The sequence below is a fragment of the Coturnix japonica genome, chromosome 1 (assembly GCF_054131305.1).
Source record: "Coturnix japonica strain WE chromosome 1, WE-NBRP24, whole genome shotgun sequence".
Classification (NCBI taxonomy): domain Eukaryota; kingdom Metazoa; phylum Chordata; class Aves; order Galliformes; family Phasianidae; genus Coturnix; species Coturnix japonica.
The window spans coordinates 111,615,091-111,623,609 of NC_140663.1; positions in this window are offsets into that span (position 1 = coordinate 111,615,091).

Genomic DNA, 8,519 nt, shown 5'->3' on the forward strand with positions numbered 1-8,519 from the left:
CAAGCCTTGAGGAAAAAGGAAAAAAAAAAAAAAAATTTAAAAAAAAGAAAAAAAAAAGAAAAAAAAAGTAAAGTAAGTAATGTAAAAGAAATGCGCAGGCTCTTGAATCACTTTGGAACAATTTATTTAAATGCATCCTGCAACAAACTGCTGTTTTATCAGTTTATGAACAGTTGAAGGTTGACAACTGTCCCGTGCAATACTGACTTAAACAAATGGATCAGACAGCAATACTGCCAAAGAAATTTGCAGCTAAATACCTGCTGGTTTCAGTGAATGATGACCACAAAGTAACAAGAAATAATAAGAGATTTTGAGATTCTGTGGAATTTAGATGCTTCAGGAAGCAGAGGGTTTAAAAACAAACAGAAACAAAAAGTTGGGAGTTACAACCAATTGAAATAACATTCAAAGCCTTCCACACCCTTACCAAACCAGCCTATCAATGTAACAAAGTGTTCAGCAGTCCCAGCATGGCAATGAGTGGCCAACAAGCCGGTGAATTAAGTGATCTTATCTTACCCATCAGCTCATTGTCTCCCTGTAGGGGTAGGACACGCTTCAGACTCTCACTGACACAGTCTGGGGACAATGCTTAAAGAATTCCTCTCTCCTCTCCAATAGCAGCACCTTCCTGCAGAGTGCACTTCCTCCAACATTTTGCTGAGAAGGAAGAGAAAGGTAAACAAGAAAATTATCGCCCAGCAGGGAGGAAATATGCGCTGTAGGGGGTCTGGGAATGGGTGGGAGCTATGTATCTCAAGATCTCTGCTGCAGCCCTCCCTGTGTGAAACTGCATCCTTACATCAGGCTCTGTAGTGTCAGCTTAAGAATGAGCTCTGTTACAGGAAGGCTAATCGGAAGCCCCATTATGGTCTCAAGATGTACCAGGGGAGATTCAGATTGGATGTTAGGAAAAATTTTGTCTCTGAAAGAGTGGAGAGGTGCTAGAATGGGCTGCCCAGGGTGGCTGTGGAATTACTGTCCCTAGTAATTCAAGGAATGTTTAGATGTGGTACTAAGGAACATGGTTAGTGGGGAAATACTGGTGGTATTTATATATACCCAAATACCGGTGGTATCCACCGGACAGTTGGATTGGATAATCTTGGAGGTCTTTTCCAGCCTTGGTGATTCCATGATTTCAAGATTCTGTACAAGGATGTGGTGCATTCAGAGGGGTACTTTGTATAAGCAACTTCTGCAAATATGTGGGCTGACAGATATTCAGAATGGTTTGGAAATATTTTTGAGATATAAGCTTTAATGACCTAATAACAGGGAAAAAAGAAGGGGAAAATCAATCATTTGCAGCAAGCAATTAGATTAGATACAGAGAAGGCAGATGAAAGGTGAAAGCTCTGAAATAGAATTACAAGGATTAGCTTTTGTCCCAAAAACAAATTGTGCATTAGAAGAGAAGATAAATGTGTAAGATTTGTCAGGTTTTCTATAATTTGGAGCATATGATGGCTTGCAATGAGGCAGAGAGCCAATTCTGATCTCATCCTGGTTTTCTGATGGCATAACTTTCCTGAACTCAGTGGCTTACTGTCCTGATTTACCATAAACATTTACAAAGTAATGCTCAGCAAATTGTATTCTGTGTTTGTAGCAACTGTAGAGGGAGGCAAGACTGAGGTGAAGAACTACGCATGCACTTGGAAAATCTGACCCTGAATCAGAAGAAATCTCAGTACACTTGGTGATTAAGAAAGGCACAGTTTGCAGCTTCCCCTCCATTTCTGGACAACCCATTCATAAACGTGTTTGTAAACATCACTGGGAAAACAGATTACAAAATATTTTAGGGAATGACCCAATGGGTATGATTTACAAAGAACATCAGTTCAGTAACATCATTCCACTAAAAATATAGTTCTTCTATGGCCACTGTTTCCATCTCTGGATGTTATCTGCATTAAAGTAAGAGATACAGGAGATCCTTGGAGTTTACAACCATAACAGAGGCTGCAGTGCTACACTGAGACTGCCAAATAGAAAGATGTTTCAGAAAGATCAATATACCTCCAGCTAAAATAAACTCAAAGTCATCTTAAAACAGTACCTGCATTCAGGTACATATTGACAAACCTCAACACTCTTTTCTAAGCTTTGGCAAGTCAGTGTTCTACCTTATTTATCTGAGGAAATGAATTAGAAGCTTACCAAGCAGACAGTAAAGCGGGTGGGAAATAAATGATTTGGAGTTATTTCCTCAGCATAGCATTGTGCTTCAGTAGAAATCATACTCTTTATAATCCCAAATAAGTGGCTTCTGATACAATAAAGCAACAAACATAACTACTGCCTTTTCTGTATTTCATGGAAGTAGTCCTATTATCTACCTGATCACGATGTTAGAAGAGACAGAAATGCAACAAGATGAATATATTACCCTTGAATTTCACTGAAACTTTAAATAAAACAAGGGACAAAAATGTCTTACAAATGCTTTGGGGATCTTTTACTGAAGTAACATGTGGAAACACTTAACAGGAATGGGAACTGTACTTGGAAGGGCATCATGCTCAAATCCCTTTCCTCTGACATGCACAAACAAGCTATTTACTCACTTTGTAGTGATTTTCATCCACCACATAGTCCACATATCAACATTCTTCTAGCTTCCCTGTGTTGCTGATTTGAATACAGTACTCTGTGCTAGCAAATGTAGAAGAGCTATTAATAACTGACAGTAAATTTGTGTTTATAGTCTCCACCTGAATTAAACCAATCTGATCATAATATGCTTGTGTCTGCTCAGTAGTTATATGTCACTTTTAAAAGAGCTTCACATTTCAGAGATCATAGGGCAGGAGCTACAACATTAATACTTACTCACACAACACTGGACTTCCAGGCATTAGGGAATATGCATTTTTTCACATAAATGTAAAATATAACACAAATCCCCAAAGAAAGTTATACTGATATTTGGCAGAATTTTCTGCTAATTGAATTCCCTCTCAAAATATTCCTGATCTTTTTGGTGAAAGCATGTGTAGATGTTGTACTGTTGTGTACATGTAAATCTTCTGAAATGTCACATGAGTGGTCTGAGCAATAAAGATACAAATTATGTACATACGGACTTAGCACTCCTATAATTCTCAGGTCTTGGTCCACTGATAGTCCATGCTGCATAAAACACAATCCCCCTGTGGAAAAAGGCAGTTTCCATGGACTGCCCTCAATAGTCACGCTGAGTAAGGCTTCACCAAGTTTACCTCTTTTAACCCAACAAGATCTTCCAATGCTATTTCTTTGGGTCTGATACCCTTAGATATTATCCAGTGTTCTTATGCCACCCCTTCCCAAAGCACAGCCTGCATGTTCCAATTTATTTCCACGTAATCTACAGCAGGTACAAAGAATACAACACTATTTTATAGAGTAAGTTCTTAGCTACAAAACACTGTCAACACCATTAGCTATGCATATTCAGAATCACAAAGTAGAATAGTCACTCAGAAAAACAACTGTTCTGCTTGGATATTTGACTCAGAGAAGAAAGCTACCAGAGGAACTTGAACTATCAACATCTGTACCACACCAGTGAAGCTGCCACACTGCAAATGCTTGTTAAAACTCGGGTAGTAACTGGGAACAAAAGCATCTTTCAATCACCTTCTGTAAGACTAAGTTATTAAGCTAATCCAGCCTGATCTTTTGGGCTTGCCAAAATATAGATATACTAATGTGAAAAAAAAAAAAAAAAAAGAAATAAAAAAAAATGCCATGTAAATAAAGAGTAGAAATAATTATATGATTTGCCTTCTAAGTCTAAAAGTTATTGAATTCCTTAGATGAAAAAATAAATAAATAAAAGCACAAGAAACTAGTATTAAGAAAATGTTTTGTTGCTGCTTAGTTGCAACTTAACTCACTTGAAATGGTCAATTTGCATTAGGCAGTGCAGAAAGAAACCAGTTAAATGTGATGCAGTTAAAGTGAGACCATGTCCACTGTGGTGTATAAAACAGCTTTCAGATAGATTCTACCTAACTCAACCACAAAGCTTCAGTGACATATGAGAACTCAGCAAGGACTTTGTTGGTCTTTTTCAAACTCATAGTAGTCAAAGAGAAGTTTTCCATTACCGTGCATAGGCTGAATGGTGAATGCTGTGTGTCAGTGACTAATCAAAGTATTTTTCCCGCTATGAAAACCCTGCCTAAATGGAACATTAAAGATGGTAAGTTCCTTGTATGCTGAAAGTTACCCTACATTTCCCATACGAGAAACTAATTTGATACTAAAGAACCAGAAAATCTAGACAATGTTCCTATGAAATGTCTGTGAGGTAGATGGTACATGTTTTGACAATGACCTCTGTGTGTATAAAGGCAATTTGAAGTGCTCTTTTTATCTAGGCTAACACAGCAGGAGCCTTAACTCACTGCCCAAGCTGTTCTTTCACTCAGAATGAATACCAACTGCGCTTGTTCAGTGTTTCATGAGGATAAACTAACTCACAGTGCAAAGCTATGAGAAAAAGCCTTCCATGCTGAGAAATCTCTTCTAAAATCTGTCTGTGAAGTTCAAGGACCGTTACTTACAAGAACAGGAAATTTGCTCTGAGTTTCAGAATGCAACTATAAATGTTTCCAAACCTTTATAATTTAATCTGAAAAGAGTGATTTCTTCAGTTCATAAAACTGCAGAATTCCTAAGCAGCCAAGTCTACCCAACTCAGGTCTGAGGAGCAATGCAGGTCCCAGCAGTATCTGCAGAACCCCTTTGTGCCAATGAACTAAGCAGTGATGCAGATATAACAATCCCAGAGAGATACTTTCTCCTTTGTTATGTCCTCACTTTCGAAAAATGTGGTTCTCTGTCCCAAAATGATTAACAATCATCTTCAAATTTTGGAAAGAAATAAGACTGATGAGAAACTGGATCTACAGAAATCAACATTAGAATGGACAATGACTTCAGCACAGGCAGGATTATTGTCTTCAGTGAAAAAGCATGTGCTAGTGGGGCATGGGCTCCCACTTCACTCCTAGGATCAGTGCCCACTGCAAGCACACATTACGGCAATGGAACATCCTTATGTTTCTCACCCCAGATTTTCATTTTCTTTGCATTCCTGAGCCTTGAACTCTCTGTTAACACCTTTGGCTCTGCACCTTCCCCTGGCATTACTCCAAACAGCCTATCAGTAATATTTTTCATCATCTTACCCTTCCTTGGTTCAATGGAGCCATTATTATTTGTATTGGAGTTGGCCTAAATGACTTTAATCAAGAGGAACTGGCATGCTGGCCAACTCTCTGCAGATACTTGTCAGAGATTAAGGACTGCCATCTTTTCTGTATTAGATGACAAGATTTTAAAAACTGCCCCTCTCCTTGCCTTCCTCAAGTTCATTTTTTTCATTAGAAATAGATGTGAAAGGATTTTGGACTTTTAGATTAATTCCACAGGCTGTAGTTCTGCAACAGGGGGACAGATGCAGAGTATGATTTATGGTCCTTTACCTAATTCATCTTTGGGGTTGCTTCCTTTTAAGCTCAGACATCATAGATATTATGGTATAAGGATATACATATCTGTTTGATTGTGCAATGAAAGTTGGGTATTTTTTTCCTTATAGATGCAGTTCTTATTAGATAAAGGAGAAAGGAGAAAGGTTTAATTATGGAATTTCTGTTGTTTAATTAGAATGTTAGAGAAATACCAGTCTCAGCCAGATAAGCAACTCCTTATCAATGTCATCATTCAGCAACTTCATGGCCATTACATCAAACACCTGTGAAGTACACAGAAACTCAGCTTTCTTTCACTGAAGACAGAAGTAGACAATTTCAATGGATTGAGACAGCTAAAGCTCACCTCACCCCCCTTCATGACAATCATCAATCTTTGGTGTGTTACCTTTGACACATATACTTGTTCAGAACAGCAGTTCACTTTGTCTCCAAGAAGTAAACACATATAAAACGTTACTATGCAGTGAAAAGAAAAAAGTTGTAAATAAAACTCTTGACCACTCTGGAAATGAAGATTTTTCTATTTAGAAAGAAAAAAGAAAAAAAAAAAAAGAAAAAGAAAAAGAAACAGCTGCAAGACATTGTCGTGATCCATGCTCTCTCAAGGCTCTTACACTGTCTTGCTGCATCATGCAGCTCTTTGCTGGGTTTTATTCTCAGAAACAACTCACCTCTGCATGTTTCAGTGACCCCACTTCTGCTCCTTCAGAGCTTCTTCTCTTGTTTATATGCCAAGTTCAATTGTATTCCCACCAGGTGTCTAGATCTGAATTATGTGAGACTGTATTTGTGTTGACATGTGAAATGACAATTATGCTTTTTAATAGCCACTTGTTTCTCCTTGGAATGGTGAACTCACTTGTGTCCGTTCCAACAATAGTTCTTGTTCATGAAGATTTATAACTGCATCAGGGATACTCTGAAACAGCCTATGTATCCCACAAGTGCATGGTGTTACTCTGTTAAGGATTAGATTGGAAACAGTAAGAACTTTCATGTTGGCATAATAACACTTGACACTTCTTTCTAATTTGGCTACTATTGCACCTGCGGCTGGGCTGCACCATCTTTACCCATGTTAGGTAAGATTCATGAGACTGTTCATGAGATAAGACACTGCTCCTCATAATTGATGGCACTGTAGTCTCTAATTATTTTAAATTACTTAAATAATGATCAGAAGGCAAATGTGGAGGTTGTAGTATCAGAGTTAGATTTTGTGTGAAAGCAAATCTTTTCTCTGTCTTCGAAAGCTAAAATATTTATGAAGGAAGCTCAAATTATGAATCACCCAGGTGGTTTTTGCATCAGATGTGTAATTTCTCTTTCCTTGCTTTTGCATAATGGTGTTTTCCACAGAACAATCTGTAAAATGAACAGCCTGGAATTTTTTGATGGAATCTTTCATTATTTTTGTTAATCAAATGCTTGTAATAAAAATCGCAGCAAGCTCTGTAGTATATTTTTCTTTTGGAACATGCAAACTAAGATTAGTCAACAATTAAGCTATCTGGTATTGATTTTTACACCAACAGTTTTACATCAACAGTTAACTCACAGTTAGCAGAAACTCTTGACACTGTATGAGGTAGAGTATTAAGCTTAGCGTTATTTTCAAAGACAAAACACTAGAACATATTACTCCATATTTTCAGGTAAGCCACAGTACATTACAGTTGAAAAAAAGAGTACCTAGCTCCATTTCTCAGTGACTGTCTTCAGAACATGGTCAAAATGGTTCCTTTTTAATGTAAAGGTTTATGTTTCCTCATTTAGATTGATGAGATTTGAGAGCGGTCAACACCTTGCAGGATGAAGCACAAAGTCTAACCTTTAAAGGCCTGAACTAATTAACATTCACAGACAAATCAAAAGATGACTGCCATTTTTGATCACAGGCATATAATCATGTGACCAATATCCTCCCAGCAGGAGTTAGAGCAGCACAGCACAACAGGCCTGGTCAGAATAGAGGTTGTCTCACACAGTGCAGGAGCCATGGAAACAGACACTTGCATGTTGCGAAGAGCTGATGCCTCCTTGTTTCTGAAGGTGTAAAACAGGAAAAGGACAAAGGATCCAGAACAGGGAACAATGACTGCACTGGATCTAGGATAGCATCTTTCCAGTCATTTTGCAAGAACAAAGCCTGGAAACAAAAATGTCTGCTCCAGCAGCAGAGATAGACTACAACTTCACCAATCAAAGAGACTTAACATCAAACACTCGTGGCCACATGCTCTGAGTTAGTTGGCAAGCATCAAGTAATGCAGATCATGGACAGCTGGAAACCTTCAGTGAGCTTTATCTCAAAGCTCTACCAGATCTTTTCTAGTTTTCCCTGCCATCAGTTTTGGGCAGCCATGTTTCACCTGAGTGCTAAACACTTCCTGACTTAATCTCCATTTCATTTGGTTGGGATCAGAAAGTTGTATTGGGTTCAGGGCTGCATGTTGCAGGAGAAGTCGTATAGCAGAATCCTTTGAAATTTCTGGTCCAACCACAATTACTCCTCTGATAAAAAACAGGTTTTCAAAGAAGCTGTTTTTTCACCCTGCTGTTTCTAAAGCTATAAACCATACTAAATGCCTCCACAGTATGTAAGTGGGCTCATTTGCAGAACTTTCTTCATCCAGTATAAACAAAGCAAATACACCCTTTGATAATTGCCCAAAATTGCCATTTCCAAAGGGGTACTTTTTTATCTGTGCCATCTTTTCTCTTGGGTTATACATTAAGAGATGTTTAGCAAGTGCTTTGTCCCAAATCTCCTTTTTGAAAAACAGCTATGTTTGACCTGATCTCTCTCTAGCACTCTTTCTAGTACGTATCCTTTCCATTGATTCATTCAAGCACTTGGCTATTTGTGCATTCCCTTCATATATTAGGTGACACTTTCCATTTGAGTTTCTTTCTCTCTTTGACACAGTGCATTTTAAAAGTACCTTCTTCCACCATGTGATGCGCAATTTTAAGCAGCTTCTTTTATGTTCATTCTTTGCTTTGCCAAAGCTTTGTTAG